We start from the raw sequence: 17,198 nt of genomic DNA, 5'->3' as shown, positions 1-17,198 counted from the left end.
TGCTAGCCCCCGTCAACTTCTTGGATATCATTCCCTGCCACTCTTTGTCACATCCGCCAAGCTCCAGTCCCTTAAACATGCTTCACTCCAGAGACTCTGACAGTTCCTTTTGGTTGTCTCCATCCTACATGATCCCAGCCACAGATCTTAAAGAGTTAGGATGGGAAAGTGCAAGGAACAAATTTAGGGATGCCTGAGACTTCCATGTCGCTGGTTTTCCAGGTGAACCTCCTGAACCTGCTTTTAGCTTTGCTCCTCACCTTTGCCTTCACAGTGTGTTGCAATCAAGGTAGATGAAGCAACTCCAGGCGTTCCATGGATAAAGTCAAAAGCATACACAAGATGTGGTAAAGAACCAAATACACTGCCTTCTTTTCACCGATGGAAAGATTTCAGTAACTTGTAACTTGATTTTTCAGATGGTCAGGGAACAGAAGTTTAGCTTTGGGGGAGGGAAGCTAGAATTTACCGAGCTATATGCCAGACCTTTTAAGGATGATTTTGTTGAATTAGCAGAACAACCCTCTGAAATAGGTATTATGATCCCATGTCATAGAGGAGGAGGCTGAGGTTCAGTGGAGTTAAGCAATTTCCTGAGGGAAACACAGCTTTCCTAACGGACAAACCAATATTCAACCCAACCGTACGTATTCAACCCACATCTCAGGCTCTCTCCTCTGCCACACCATCTTCCTTTACGAGGCCTGTCCTTTCTTCCCAACAAAAACAACCTCAGAGTAAAAATAATGTATGGGTAAGTAATGGTAAAGATATAACAGCAAGAAAAGGCTGTTTTCCAAGCCTTTTTGGAGGCTCCACTTACCTGTGCTTACAAGTTGTTCTTAAATATTCATTAAATTGGATTCCCTAAGGGCCTGTACTTGAGGGCTCAGTTGACTGATGTCTGAATTCCTAAACGTACCTGAAAATAACCAAATGTTTTTTCTCTCAAAGCATTCTGTAGTTTAGATTGGTAACCAATTCAAAATGATCCTCTGTTCAATTAGGGCTTTTTGGTCTTTTTCTTTTATTCTTGGAACCCTAAGGTCAAACTTCAACAGTGTCACCTGCTGAGCGCCCTGCCCGGCTCTCTTTCTGGGCGTGCTTCCTTAAGAGAACAATCCTGCTTTCAACAATAGAAACAACAATCAATGCTTACACAAAAGACTTAAGGACAATGGGAGATTGTGGGTGAGTTAATTACGCTCCTCGTCCCTTTGTTCTTTGCAAATAAAGGGCTTGGGTGATCAGTGAACTTTAGAAATGCATCACACTAAAGAGACATGGGTTTCTTAGGGATCCAATGAATATCCTCTTCCAACATCTTCATTTATATGGGAAATATCCACACTGTTTGATCCTGGAGGAAGGAGCCAGCACAAAGCAGGAATTGGGGGACACACGTCCTGGGGGAACTTGCGGAACTCACTCAACCTTTCTGGGGCTTGGTTTTCTCATGTAAAAGTGACTCAATGGTAATGAAATCTCCTGTAGTTCTAAAATATTATGATACTGCTCTCAGATTCAGCCTGTTTGGGAAGTTCTGAACAGTGAGCCAGGGTTTGGATCCCTGTGGTTTTGGGCCTGTTTACTTCTTTTTCTCTCATGCTGTCCACGGCCTGGGACACTGCAGCATCCATGCTGATGACGGATAGACAGCCCTTAGCCCTGAGCTCTGCTCCACTTGCCACCTCTTCCCTGAGGTCTACCCTGGCCCCTGTTGAGATGGAACTGCTACATCTTTGAAATCTTGGTCTATGCAACTTCCTCCTAAACACGGCTTCCTATTTTTCATTCATTCATTCAGCAAACATTCATTGCCAGCTTGCAATGTGCCAGATACAGCCATGTGCCTCATAATGATGTTTCGGTCAATGATGGACAGCATATGCGGCGGTCCCGTAAGATTAGTCGCCTTGTGCAAGTACACTCTATGATGTTTGCACATTTCTCAGAACATATCCCTGTCATTAAGCGATGCATGACTGCACTATGATATACAGTGATGAACAAAACAAAAACGGTACCTGCTCTTGTGTAGCTTATCATTGGTCAGGTGAATCAGACATTAAATACCTTTGTTTTAAAGGTAGTAAATACAGAAATGCATAAAATACAAAGTGAATTGTGCCCATGATTCCACCTCCCAGAAAAAAGCACTAACTGTTGGATCATATTATCTTGCTATTCGGTAACATCATTTTTTTTTCTCTTAATGTCTCATAAATAGTTCTCTATTTCCATCATATCGATCTACCATACACTTTTAAATGCCTGCATCACAACATGTGCCAGACATAGTCTACGTATTTTATTTGCATCAGCTTCCTTAATTCTCAGCATAGCTGTATGAGTGTTGCAATATTACCCATTTTATAGCTAAGGAAACTGAGTCCCAGAAAGTTCCCAGACACCTGAGGTCATCCAGCTGGTAAATGGCAGAGCCAAAATTCAACCCTGACTGTCAGATTCTAGAACTTTAGCTCTCAGCTGCTGTGGCTGGTATTCCACTGACAAGATGTACCATCGTTTGTTTTAATTAATCCTGTATGATGGACATTGAGCTCAATTACACTTCTCTTTTTTTCTATCATGTATAAACAAGGCTGCAATCAATATCCTTATACCTACATCAGCCTACACTTGTCTAATTCTGCCTATTGGATTAATTCCTAGAAGAGGAATTTCAGAGTTAAAGGGTACAAACATTTTACATTTTGATACACATTGCCAAGCGGATAGAAATGTTGAATTAATTTGCACTCCCACCAACTGCATAGGATAGAGATTGCCATTCTCTTCTCACGCCTTGGCGCCACTGAATCTGCTCTGGCAATGGCCACTTCCTCACTGCCAAATCCGACAGCTCTTTACAGCCTCTTCCTGCTCAAAGCTCTGCCACATGAACCCCTGTAGACACACCCTCCTGGAACTCTTCCTGGGCTTCTCTCAGGGCTCTTCTCTCCTCCTATTTCTTTGGCATTTGAAATCTCTTCCCTATGTGAATGCCACACATCCATGGAGTTCTGGGTTCTTCCCTTGTCTTCTTGCTCTAAATGCTCTCCCTCCCTAGTGTGGCAGACTTTCTTAATTGCAGGCCCGACAGCCGTTCCCTCCTTCTTCTTTGCTAAAAGGACCCCAATTTTGTTCAAGTCTTAAAGTGTCCAGCCCCAAAGGATGAATCATGGACAGCCTAAGCCAATTACAGCTATCTTGCCCCTCTTCCTTGAGCGACAGGTGACCACGTGACCCAGTTCTGGCCAATAAGACACAAGGGGAAGTCTGCCTGGGGAATTCTGGGATTTTTCTCTATGGTAAAAAGATAGAGGGGCCAGCCCTGTGGCCAAGTGTTTAAGTTCGTGTGTTTAGCTTTGGCGGCCCAGTGTTCACTGGTTTAGATCCCGGGCGTGGACCTACACACCACTCATCAAGCCATGCTGTGGCAGCATCCCACATAGAAGAACTAGAATGACCTACAACTAGGATATACAACTATGTACTGGGGCTTTGGGGAGCAATTAAAAAAGAGGAAGGTTGGCAATAGATGTGAGCTCAGGGCCAATCTTCCTTTAAAAAATAAAAAAAGATAGAGATCTGTAAGGGGAGCATTTTTTTCCCCACTAGCCTCATTCTCTGCTATTTGGAACACTGTTGGTGAGGGTGAGAAGCTTTGAGTTAGAGAAACCATTTTATGGACCAGGAGAGAAAGGCCAAGTGAATCACAGAGCCACCTGTCCAGAGACCTGACATCACTGAGCTGCTGAAAGAATGCCGAAGCCACTTATCTCCAAACTCTTTGCTAAACAATAAATGAACCTACAAGAAAAGCCTTGAATGGCTTTTCTATTTCTTATAGCCAAATACGTCCTAACAGATAGATACATAATGGTTAGCTTAGCCTAATACTCTACCTCAATGGTGTCAACCCCAGCCCCTCTCTGAGCCTCAAAACTATATATAATGACAATAATAACAACAATGCATATTCATTGAGTACTGCTATGAACTGTTCTAAATTATATATATATATATATTTCATTTAAACATCACGACAACTCTATAAAGTAAATGGTACCATGCAATTATTATCCCCATTTCATTAATGAGGAAACTGAGGCACAGAGGGATTAAATAACTTGCCTAAGGTCATAAATCTCCTAAGTGTCCGAGCCAGAATTCAAACCAGGGCAGTACAGTTTCAAGGTCCATACATCCAAATACAATGTCATACTGCGTCTTGGCTACCTGGATGACTAAAGGGACTTTGGATTTAACATGGAACTCATCATCTTCCTCCCTCTTAAATGGGCTCCTCCTTCAAGCTCTCCCTTTTGTTCAAGGTGGGAGCCCAGGAGTCTCCTTGGACTTGTGCTTCTCTCTTCTTCCCCACGTCCAATCAGTTACTGCATGCTGACAAGTCTACCTTCTGAACATCTTCTGAACTATTCCCCTATTCCTGGTTACAGTAAATGCCTAATAAATGCTGGATGCCGTTATCAGGCTCTTCATGATTGAGCTGCTCTTACCATCTTGTCTTTCACCACCCAAAACCCTCCAGCCCACTGAACTTGCCTGATCTACTGGCTATTCTTTTACTTGGATCTTTAAATTGTTGTCCCCTCTGCCTTGAATGCCCTGCACTGCACTCTCCCTAATTAGTTCTTTTACAACTTAGCCCAAGTGGCACGTTCACTGAGAGGCCTTCTGATTCCCCCACCTCTATGAATTGTTCTCCCAGCATGCTCTGCAGATGTCCATCGAAGCCCTTATCTTACTGCAATTTAATCATTGGTTTACTCACCTGTTTCCTCCCGCTCCCCCCCCCCCCCCCCCCGTCAACACAGCATTCCCAAAGCAGGTTATAAGCTCCTCAGGAGAAGGACACGGTATCTTGATCTCAGTCCCTCCCCTTCCCAGCCCCCGCCCTTCCTTTGCTCTCTATCTCAATTACTGACATCATTAAACTAGAAATTTCCATGTCATCTTTAAACCCCCACAGCCAACTTCTACCTCTCAAATGTTGTTTGAATCTATCCTCTCCTCTCCATTCCCAAGTGATAACCTGGGTGCTCTAATATCTTAGCTTTGATGACTTTGGCGAAGCAGATTCCTTTCCCATTTGGGACCTAGTAAGGGCTTTGTGCAGAGCTGAGAGGTAGAGCTGCCGGTCTGAACGGCGGTTCAAATTTGAGCCGAGGCCCTCTAGCCATTCACAGATGGAATACATCCATACATTGTAATCATTTTACCTCTTTCTACCCACAAATTAGCAACAAGACCCAACTACTCTAAACAGTACCTTGCTCCAGGGTTATTTCACCAGAAAAGTGAGTAGTTTCCAATAATTGTGGAGGAGCTCTGGCAAAGCCATCTTAAAGCTAAAAGTTTAAGATAATCAGGCAAGCAATCAATAAAATATAACACCAAACAGCATTCAATAAAAGTGAGCTGCTCATTCCAAACAGTCCAAGATTCATGAGTTTGGTCAATAATTACAAAGATGTAACAAGTATAAAAACACAAGGAGCCTAAAAATACTTAGTTGATGTAAGGCATCCATTATCAGAATATACATATTCTTCAAGGTACTTAGTCTCAGTTAATCCAACAATTAGCATTTGCAATATGCTAAGTAGCAAGAGGAGTTTTGGTGAAGGTCTTCCATTTGACTGTCTAATTTTGTAAATATTTGCGAAGACAGCATGGCCCCGTGAAATATGCCTGGCCCTGCCGCTTTCTGGTTTGGTGACAGTAGGCAAGTCGCTCAACTTCTGATTCTTCATCTGTAAAATCCAGATAAGAACCCAGTTCTTTCTCCAGCCCAGGGTTATTCTGGAGCTCACATGAGAGGATGAATATGAACACAATTTAAGCACTGCTAAGTTCACCAGAAATATAAGATGCATTTTGCAAAAAGGTCAGTCCGTATTTAAGCCAGGCAAAAAAAGAAATCTTTATTCACAGGTTACTAAACAAAAATAACGATAATTAAGCTAATTTAAAAATCCTTCAGGTAATGCTTAGTCTAGAAACAATATTAATTTTTTTTTAAAACTACATTGGCGTTGATTTTTAAAATCAGTATGTTTCATTTGTTTCATTATTTGGCTCTCCCTGTTAACTAAAAGGTTGAGAATTTTTTTTAAATGAGTTTAACTGTTTTTATTTGTGACCTCATTGACTTTCACTTCAATGAAAATGTTTTAAAGAAACAATGTCTTTACTTCAGGGCCCTGAATCCAGTTATACTTGGCCATTTGTTCAGTCTCAACTTGAAAAGCGGTTTGTAATATTTTCCTTAATAATTAATACTTCTGGAGACTAAAATTAAATTTCTCATTTGAACATGGGAAAATGAAGCATGTGCCAGCAGGGCCGCTGCCAATGAAAATGAACCTGACACCAGCGCCGATCGTACACAAGTCTCCCTCAGTAGCAGCAATCCATGGGCACCTGCAAGGGGAGTCGAGAGCCTGCCTTGCAAAGTTGCAATGCCATGTGCCTATTCTGTAAGCAAACGTCTGCCGATCTGCTGTCAGCTGGTGCACAATGCACATAGGTCTTGCTGGCCAAAGGCAACGCCTGGCACTTCCTAAGTGATCAAGAAGCACTTGCCTGAGCTGAAATGGAAAAATGGCACATTTCCTTCTGCAGAGATAAAAGGAATTGTGTGAGTCAACACCCAGCTTCCTTACTTTCTCAATTCAAGTCCCCAAAGCACCACTAAAATGATCATTTTAAAATTCTATTTTAGAGGCATTAATTTTAGATTAAACCAGATATGAGCTATCTTAAATTCTTTTTGAACAAGGTTGGCTATATATTTCTTTTTTAATGTAAGTATAAAAATATAATAGAAAAAAAAAAACCCTATGCTGAGAACTTGCTTTAAAGCATCCATTAGCAATAAATGAGGGGTGACGCTACTCAAATTTAGAGAAAGCATAACCAATGCTATAGTTACATGGGCCCATTTCCAAATAAATGGATGCTTAAGTTGGTTGTTATTTAGAAACAGATGTCTACCTGGATGCATATACTCCTGCCTTCTTGCTGAACCCTAGGTAGCACAATGGCCTCTGTCTGGCAGATCCAACGTTTGTTTCCCAGTTAATCCCTCTTACAGGTCAGTACAAGTGCAAAGTGCACATCACAGAATCACCTTACTAGTTTCCAAGACCACTTAGACTCTTGGTGGTTCAGTTAAATGAACCGTATTCAATGAGATAATGTGTGAAAGGTGCTTAGAACTTCGTTAAGCGCTCTTGTGAAGAGAGCACACTGCTATTATACCCACAGAGAAAAGAAAATTCCTGAGGTATGGTTAGTAGGATGCCCAGGGACAGTAGTGTCTCAAGCTGCTATCTGAGCCCTTTTCCTTCTCTTCCTTCCCCCTCTCCCTCTAAAGGAAAGAAGAAGAATCAGTCCCAAGATTGGATGACCCCCGAGTAAGTCATCAACTTCTGAGCCTTCCGTGGTCATCTGCACTTGACCCATGAGAAGGAAAGTCAGTGGCCTGACACTTCAGAGATCCGTCCTGGAGTCCTGGCAGTGGGGACATTTCCCCAGCCTGCTATGAGCAATTCAGCTAAGACAAATAAAGCCAAGGGTGACCCAGAGCCTGCATATTTCCCCAGAGGTGTCCCTGAGACCCTGAACCCCGACGCACTGCACATGGACAGCACGACTTGCCCCACTCCTAGCGAGACCTGTTGCTAAACAGCCGCCATGGATGCACACTGGGATATTTCCAACATTCTCTTGTTCTTTGGCAGTGGAAACACAAAGGCTTTATTACTGAGCTTAAATTTACCCATAGTTACAAGTGTCAATCAACCAAGTCTTTGGAATATCAATTCACAAATTATCAAGAACTTTAAGCATGTTCCTATCCCTTAATACGTAATTCCACATCTGGGAAACCATTCTAATGAATTAATCTAAACATAAGAAAAGTTTTTTTGGTCAAAGATTATTTTTTGAGTATTTATACTAATGAAGAATAGGAAATAATCTTTGAGCTACACCTCAAGAGGGAAAGGCTGAGTGGACTATTTTATGCCTATTTAAAATGATGTCTACCCAGAATTCTGCTTCTAAAATTTACTCTACAGATATACAAATGAGTATGTGTGCATGCATACTCCCATGCACATATAAACACGCATGTTGGTTTGCACTAGAAAAAAAGGTAAAAACAATGTATACGGCCATTAATAGTAACACTCATACAATGAAATTTTTTACTTCGTATACTTCCATATCTTTGTTTTACAATAAGCACAGACTATTTTTTATAATTAAAATAATACTCTAAAAAGCTCTTTGAAAAGACCAAAGTCACAAATCTGTGTGAAAGGAGGCAGGCCTCTGACCTGGTCCCTGAGAAATGTTCCCTGTGTACTGTCTCCCTCAGTTTACAATTAAAGACATGGCGGGTGTTCCTCCATTTGCTCCCAAGGACATCTCACGAAGGTGCAAATGCATAGCACTAGGGATTCCATGCCATTTCTGATGTACGTTGATGCCGCAGCTTATCATTCTTCCCCACTGCGACAGGACACAGCATCAGACCCCTCTCCTCCCAACTCCAGATGGTCTCCACCACTTGATCAGAGCTGACACACAAGAGAATACCCGCCATAGTTCCTCCAGCGTGAGATGCCATTGAGTGTAAGAGGCATCGATGACGCAGCAACAGCTTATCTGGGGAGAATGAATCCTACATTTCACGTTTATCAATTGTAAAATGCATTCTGATTTCTGACTGCAATGTTAAAAAGGGGCATTTTAGAACCTGTGGAATGCTGTCATTGCCCTCCCTGGTCTGTGGCAGCCCCTTCTTTCTTTTCCCACCCATGGCAGTCTATGCTTGCTGCCATCCCACTTACTGTTAAGAAGCCACAGCACAGACATAAGTCACTGGGCTGGGCCCACTTAGTCCACTTAGCTGGAAGGAGAAGAAGAGCCAGGATCCAGAAGTCACTAGTGGGTTCAGGCAGGCCAGAGGCAGCTCAGGCTGGGAGAGAGGCCGGAGGAAGTGGTCTCCCGCACAGGGCTTCTCCCCGGGCATTAGCACATTAGCGTCTAATTTGATTATAGTCAAAAGCTTCAAAAGAACCAGCCTTCTCAGGTTTCCATGCTTAATACTCCTCTTGCTCTTAAACCCATGGCGACTGCAAACAGGCTGTAACTTTCTTTCTCCTTTCCACAAAGCACCCAAGGAAAAAAACACCCCACAAGTTTGGGAGTCATTGCTGTGTGGACTTGAGCAAGTAAATAACCTCTCTTAGATGTCTTTTAAAGATAAAAGTTAAAGTAGATAGGGCACCCAGTGTAGAGCCTGGCATACAATGGGCGCTCAATAAATGCTGGCTGTTATTAAGAGTAGTATCGTGATGTACACGGGAGGAAAGCTCGCAAACCACTAACGCATCCTCCAGGGGGTGTGCTTGACCTGAATGGAGTCTAAATCTGTAACATAAATAATTTAAAAAATTGCTGCATGTCCACGTATTTCAGAATTGTTTCTTACAATCTACCTTTCCTGAGAATAAGTACACTGAGATGCAGTTAAAAATTTAATAAAGTGAGCTAAGCTTCCCGCAGTTGGGTAAACCGGTTGCTCAAGAGGCAGTATATTCAATAGTAGCAATATGTCCTGAACAAAATTCAAGCAGCTTCCAAAACCCCATTCAAACTGCATATACTCTAGGAAGATCCTACTCAATAGCCAGGCAACACAGTGAATGGGACTTCTGGCATCTGTAACCAAAAAGCCATCAGTGAGTCAGAATTTGGGGAATAATTGTTACCAAACCCCTTAATTCCTGCCTCCTTTTTCTTTTTTTAAAACAGAACAGCCAAATTGGATTAATTGGCAGTCTTACTCAGAGAGTGTCTCTAAAATGACTAATTATCACTCCTTTACTAATAGATCAGATTTTTTTATTCCAAAACCCCAAACGAGGATAAAAGCTGGCCGAATGGGAATAGAGTGGGGTAGGCTTGGTTTTCCCAGTCTCTGAGCCGCCAGTGCCCTCACTGATGAAACAGACAAGGCTACACAGAGAGGGTTCAGGGAACAAGAAGTAAAAGGCTTATGTAGTGAATAACCTGCATAATCAGCCTACGAGTTAGCAGGAGTTGTCAGCATGGGCCTTCTGGGATTGCCTGGATCCGTATTCCCAGCCCACAACTGGTTCTGAAGGAGAAGCAAGAACCGAGGTTCAGGCTGCAGCAAACTGATTTAGTACACGTGTGAAACTGCATTTGGAAGATGGGGCTGCTGTCGGGAACAGACCCACAGGGAGAAGATGTAAGAAATATCAGCCATCAGAGACCATTTCGTGTAGGGACAGCAACACCTCTCCAGGAAGGCAGAATACATAAATAGATGTATTTAATATTTAATAAGTAAGGAAGAGGACATAAAATGTAGCCACAATTTTATTCAACAAACACTTACTAATTAACTACCAAGAACTAATTTTTGTGCTGGGCCCTGGAGATTCCAAGAAGATTAAAACATGCTTTGCCCTCAAGGGGCTTGCAGTCTAGAAAGCTGAGGCAAAGAGGTGCAAATAAAAGGGAAATTCATTGGAACCAAGGAGCTGGAAGCTTCAGGAGGGTGTGGCTTCTAGTGGGGGCTGGGGTGGGGGAGGGGGAACTGGAGCAGCTTCACAGAGGAAGTGACCTTGAGCTGAGTCTCAAAAGAGGAGTGAGGGCTTGCCAGACCAACAGACAAACTGGTTAATCCTGGTTCCTACTTAGAAGGCTGCAGTCTGTGGATGGTGTACTTATGGAGAAAGCCTCTTTCCCCAGCACATGGGATCAACGTGGTCTGCACATCTCCAAAGTGAGAAAATGCTTAGCGCCATTAAGTTGTTCTAGAAGGGATCAGGTGTTCATCTGGTTCCCAGATATATCTCACCAGTATCAAAAGCTGCCCCTCATTTGGGGTCACAGGAAACACGGCTGTGGCACTGCATCAATCTCCCCATCTGGGTTGTGTGGCACTGGGCAAAATGCCAGGGTGGGATTTAGGACTGAAGGTGCCTGCAGGAGGGCTGGGTCTTCTTGGGCTACAATCACCACTAGCATGAGAAGGCTTCGCAGCAACGAGTTACCAGGGGCGGTGGCTGGCAGCACTGAGTGTTGGGCTCTGGAAGGCTGAGCAGCAAGCCCTGCCTGGTAAGGAAGGGGAGAAGCATTGACAACTCCCTCCTTGGCCTCTAAGGCCTTCATGACCAGACCCTCAGCCACTTGAGGCAGTTAGCATCCCACTGTCATACATCCAGCTGCTATTTGCTGGCCCCACTCTGCTAAGCACTTTTCACACTTTATATTGCTGCCTTACACCTCATACCCTCAGTAGAGTCAAACGCTCTTTCTTCTGAGCTGCTTGAGCGAGATTCAAACCCACACAGAAGGGCAGAGAGGGCCGAGACCCGCTCTGCAGCTACGTGTGCTCCTCACATTCAGCTGCCCTAGACTGGAGTCACATTCTGCGCATAATATTTTGGTCCTGGTCTGTCCTGATCACCCACACTAAGTAGGAGAATATAATTGATTCTTAAGGGCTCCTCATTAAAGAAAAAAGAATAGTATGTTACAAGCAACATGAGGATTTCTTAAAGCCAAGATCTTATCATAATGCTATTTACCAAGGACATTCTATTTTCCCCTGGCTGGGGGCCAGTTTCATCTGCAGGAGACTGAAATGCTGAAAAATGGCAGTAACACATCCTCAAGCCTCAGACAGGTAGGCTAGAGTAGGGCGTGACGGTGTGGTTTAGTGGAAAGAGCATAGCAAAGGATATGACTCCAGCTTAATATTGCAGCTAGAAAAGAAAGCTCATCACACCTGGCTTACCTGCCTCAGTGAGTTTGGGCAGCTGTGAACAGCTGCAGGATAGTCTGTTGAGAAATAGTTTGCATCCAGGATGACAGGATTATGTCACAGACATAGACGCTTCGTTCACGTAGGTTACCTGCTTGGCCTATGGCGACAACAGCTTTCCACCTCTAAGAAAATCTAAACTTTCCCCCTTCCCCTCAAGCCCCGGTCTCCCCATAGCCCCTCCTTCACCTTCACCTGTCCTCACCTTCTGTGTCACGTCCCCCTCAAGCTCTTTCCTCCCTTCCATCTCCACATTTCTCTCTGTGACATCCATCTTTCACATTTCTGTCTCTTCCTTTCTAAAATGAGCTCCCAGGCTGCTCTTAATCTCATCCCCCTCTCATCTCCAGATGCTAATCCTCCTGTATCTCCAATCTTTCCTGTCATTTCCAGTTGGTTTCACCAACTGCCTAAGTCTAAATAGCTAGCCTGAGCTCTGTCTTGAGCTCCCAATCCAAATTTCCAACCAACAGGGAGCCTCTCTGACCAAATCATCTGCTGGACTCTCCAACATGTGCAAAACTGAGCTGTGACTTTTCCACCAAATGCTCTCCTCTTCCTGTATCTGATCTCAGCCCCAACATTATTCCATTATCCATTCATTAACTCCTGCAATATTTATTTACTGAGCATCTATGTGTGTCAGACAATATGCTAAGCACTAGGAATACAATGGCCCCAATCCTCATCTGATGGGAAAGATGGACATTAATCAGATAGTCATCAAATATGAACACAATTATAGCTGGGAAAGTTTCCACAAAGGAAAGATACATGTATGATGAGAAGATATAAGGGCATATAAGGGTACTAACAAAAGCTTTTCCAAGGAAGTAACTTGCAACATATACACTGAGATCTGAAGACTGAGTCGGCATTAGGTAGGAAAAGATGGGTTGAGTGTTCCAAACAAGAAAACATTTACTTACAAAGGCCCCAGGACGGGAGGGCACCAGAGTGTCTAGGGCCCAGGGAGCAAGGGTGAGAGGATGTGAGAAGAAATAGAAGTAGGAGCCAGACCTTGCTGGGCCTTATAGGCTATTAAGGAAATGGTCTCCTTCTGAAATAACCATTTATTCCAAGAGATACTGCTAAGAATGATGTCAAGATATGTGTGTGTGTAGATATCTATCTATCTATAGATACACATATATACACACACATATACATATATATATACGCATGTGTATATATACACACACACACATATATATATATACATATCCACACACACATATATACATGGAATACTACTCAGCCTTAAAAAAGTATGAAATCATGCAATTTGCAACAACATGGATGAAGCTTGAGGGTGTTATGCTAAGTGAAATAAATCAGATGGAGAAAGACAAATACCATATGACTTCACTCATATGTGGAAAATAAACAAACACACACATAGATACAGAGAACAGATTGGTGGTTACCAGAGGGGATAGGGGGTGGGGAGGGTGAAAGCAGTAAAGGAGCACATCTGTATGGTGATGGATGACAGCTAGACTTCTGGTGGGGAACACGATGTAGTCTATCCAGATGGCAAAATATAATGAAGTACATCTGAAATTTATATAATGTCATAAATCGATGTTACCTCAATAAAAAAAGAGTCAAACTGAAAAATAAAGTAAAATAAACATTTATTGAGTGCCTACTATGTTCCAGGCCCTTTTCTAGATGTCGGGACACAGGGAATACAGCAGAGAATGAAACAAAGTGCCTGACCCCATGGAGCTGTCCCAGTGGTCACACAGGCCACTGAAGGGTGCTCAGCAGAACCACAGTGAGGTGGCAAAAGAGGCTGCAGGGCGGTCACTGTGGTCATCTAGGAGTGCATGATGATGGACTGGACTAAGAGTAGGCTCAGAAGGAAAGAAGCTGGTGAATTAGAAAGATACCCAGGAGGTACAATCCACAGGACTTAGTGATAGGTTGGTCAGGGGATGGAGTTTGTGTTTGTTGTGGGAATTTTTTGTTGTTGCTCTTTTAAGAAGGGAGATTCATGCCCTAAAGCTTGAGCTGATGGGAAGCATCTAATCGAGAGGAAAAGTCTGACTCTACAAAAGGGAGAAGGGGCTACTGGCCATTTAAGTTTCCTGAGAAGGCAGGAGCGGGTGGTAACCAGAGCCTAAGTAGAGAATCTGGCCTTAGGAGAAGGGAGAGAGCAGGGTGGTGAGGAAAGACGCAGGTAGGTCTATTAACTTGGTGACAACAAGTTAAGGAGTCCTGGTCCAGGGATTTCCTTGTTTTTTCCTAAAGAGAAAGAGACAAGGTCCTTTGATAAGAGTGATGTGGAAAAAGGTAGAGAAAGGTCAGAAATTAGAGGAAATCAGATTAGAGAAGCGGGAAAGAGAGCCTTCCAGGGTAATTTAGTGAGATTGCCAGGTGGGCTGAGGGCCCTCCAAGGTCAGTGATCTTAAATGGATCTGTGTGGTAGGCAAAAAAATGTCACCCCAAAGTATATTCACTTCCTAATCCCTGGGACCTGTGAATATAAATTTATATGGCAAAGATGTGATTAATTTAAGGCTCTTGAGAGAAGGAATTTATCCTGGGTTATCTGGGTGGCCCTAAATGCAATCACATGTATCTTTAAAAGATAGAGGCAGAGGGAGTTTTGAGTGAGAGACGCAGAGGAGAAGGCAACGTGAAGACAGAGGAGAGACTGGAGTGATGCAGCCACAAGACCAAGACTGCTGGCAGCCACCAGAAACTGGAAGAGATGAGGAACGGACTCTCCCCTGGAGCCCCCGGAGGGAGTGTGATCCTATTGACACCTTGACTGTGGCCCAGAGAAACTGATTTTGGGCTTCTGGACTCCAGAACTGTGAAAGAATAAATATCTGCCCAGGCTGCCCTTTCCTTGAGTTTTGAGATTCAGTTAAAGATGATCCTCCCTCATGCCCCCCTAATAATAATTACTAATGTTTATTAATTATCAATGTGTTGGACACAATGTTAAACCCTTTTCCTAGAATTATCTCATTTGAGTCACCCAATGAAGTAGGCACTATTACTATTCCCATTTTACAAGGAAGAAGAAACACGCTTAGAGAGGCCACAGAGCGGAATTGTGGACTCAGGATTTGAACCCGGCTCTCTCAGGCCCTAGAGCTGAACCCTCAACACTCTATTACATGACCCAACAGGGCTAACAATGCCTCCTTTGTGCTTTAGAAGCCCACCATGCATACCCTTAAGGTGCTGTGATAAGAATTATGAAAGTCATGGTAACTAATGCTTAAGCACTTACTATGTGTCAGGGACTCTAATGCTTGTCTTTACAGGTTGGACCTCTTTATTATTTCTATTTTTCATGGTAAGAAATGGAAGCTGGGACGGCTGAAGTCACACAGTTAGCAAGAGAAGAACAGGGATTGAAATCCACACCAATTAATTTGACAAACCACAGTCTTAATTTATCCTCTATCTCAGTCTAAGGTCTAGAACACAGAAGTGGGCAACGAATGTTTAAGAAAAGCATGAATGGACGTCATTATCACATAGATGGGACTTACCCCATAGGAATGGACTAACAGAGTGTAGAGAAAGGACAGAAAGGGTCACAGGACTGAGTTTGGAGGAGCGCAACATTTAGAGCAGTGAGTCTCATTGAGGGTAATTTTGTCCCCCAGGAGACATTTGACAATGTCTGGAAACATTTTTTGTTGTCACAACTGGTGGGGGGAGGAGGTGATACTGACCACTAGTGGGTGGAGGCCAGGGACACTGCCAACCATCCTTCAATGCACAGGACAGCTGCCCACAACAAAGAATTATTTGGCTCCAAATGTCAATAGTGCCAAGTATGAGAAACCAAGATTTAGAACTCAGGTAGAGGGGAGAAGCGAATAAAGGCACAGCCATAGCCAGAAAGAAAAATAAATAAAATCGGGAAGACATGAGAGAAGAGTGTCTTAGGTAACGAGCGATTAGCCCTCTCTGTGATGCTGAGAGATGGGTAAGGAATTGATGGAGAAGTGTCTACTGACACCATGGAGACCACTGAAGAAACTGACAAGCGTCATTTTGGTGGTGTAATAGGGCTAAATCTAGGCTGGTCGGGGTTGAGAAGTGAATGGATAGTGAAGATGTGGGAAAAACATGTAGACATAACTCTCTTGGGATGCTTGGCTCTGAAGTGGGGCAGAGAAATGAGGTAGTGGGTGGAGGAGATGTGGGATCCTAGGACTTTTGGGATTGTTTTATGATAGGAGATACTGGAGGTACTGCCTCCTCCCAGCCTGGACTCCTGACCAGCCTTCTCAATGGTGCCCTGGTTCCCTTTCCCCTTGGCCAGATGCTTGTGACTTCCCATCTTCCACTGCATCCTGCACTTGCCAGCCCTGGGAAAACCATACCGCCTGTTCACTTAGCTCCAGCAACCAAGCTCTTGAGGGTTGATGGAGAAAGTTTACAAATCTAGTCTGAAGATTCCCCCTAGGAATCCTAGAGTCTCTCTATTGCTAGGCAATCCTTCTGTCCACCTCTCACGGACTCCCACCACATTCCTTCTGCTCTTGTTCCCAGCCTCTTCCCTCTCCTTAGTCCTCAGCCCTGTCCTTGCCCCTCTGCAGATGGCTTGCCCCTATCTACTTGAAAAACATTTGTTGAGCATGTTTCAGGCCAGGCTGTAATCAATGTGCTTGCATATTTATTAAAGAGTGCTCTGTGGAGCACCTATATCAGATTTACCTAGGGTGCTTATTAAAAATGCAGGGTCCTCTGCCCCAACTATTCACTTTCTTAGATGCATAGAATCAAATTCCCTGGGTTAGGTCCCAGAGAGGCACATTATAAACGAGAACCCAGGAGATCTTGATGTTCACTACAATTAGAAAACTACTGTTACCACTATTTAATCTTTTCAATAATCCTGTGAGAAGATATTATTATTAAAGTCAGAATTATATGGAGAGAATTCTATGTGAACTCTCCCACACTCTTTTCTTGCTTTTCAACGAATAATTGTGTATTTTCACTAGTTTTCCTTGCCTTTCCCTCGTCTCAAATAAAGAAGTTTCCCTCCAGTTTCTGAGGAAGACTAAGTCCTTTCTAAAAGGTTGCCTTTAATCCAAACTCTTCTTCCCTTCTCTGCTACTTTGATCTATCAATTAATGATGATGACGATGATGATGATGATGATGATGATAGTGGTAGTTATAGCAGTTATCATTTATTGATCACATAGTATAAGTAAGCTACTTTGGTGTCTTTTTTATGTATTATTTCATCTAATCTCTAATCTTCAAATATTTCTTTTACTCCTTTCTCATTTTCTTTGTCTGGTATTCCCATT

The 17,198-nt window shown here is 43.2% G+C and overlaps 1 protein-coding gene across 1 annotated transcript in view; it reads right to left on the bottom strand.

Annotated features, from left to right (window-relative positions):
* The window catches only part of SPON1 (spondin 1), a 245,183-nt gene that overhangs the window by 194,494 nt on the left and 33,491 nt on the right, over positions 1–17,198 (bottom strand). The window lies entirely within an intron of this gene.

This window comes from Equus przewalskii, chromosome 6, assembly GCF_037783145.1.
Source record: "Equus przewalskii isolate Varuska chromosome 6, EquPr2, whole genome shotgun sequence".
NCBI lineage: Eukaryota > Metazoa > Chordata > Mammalia > Perissodactyla > Equidae > Equus > Equus przewalskii.
The sequence above is the reverse complement of the archived record's forward strand: the minus strand, read 5'-3'. Positions and strand labels throughout refer to the sequence as shown.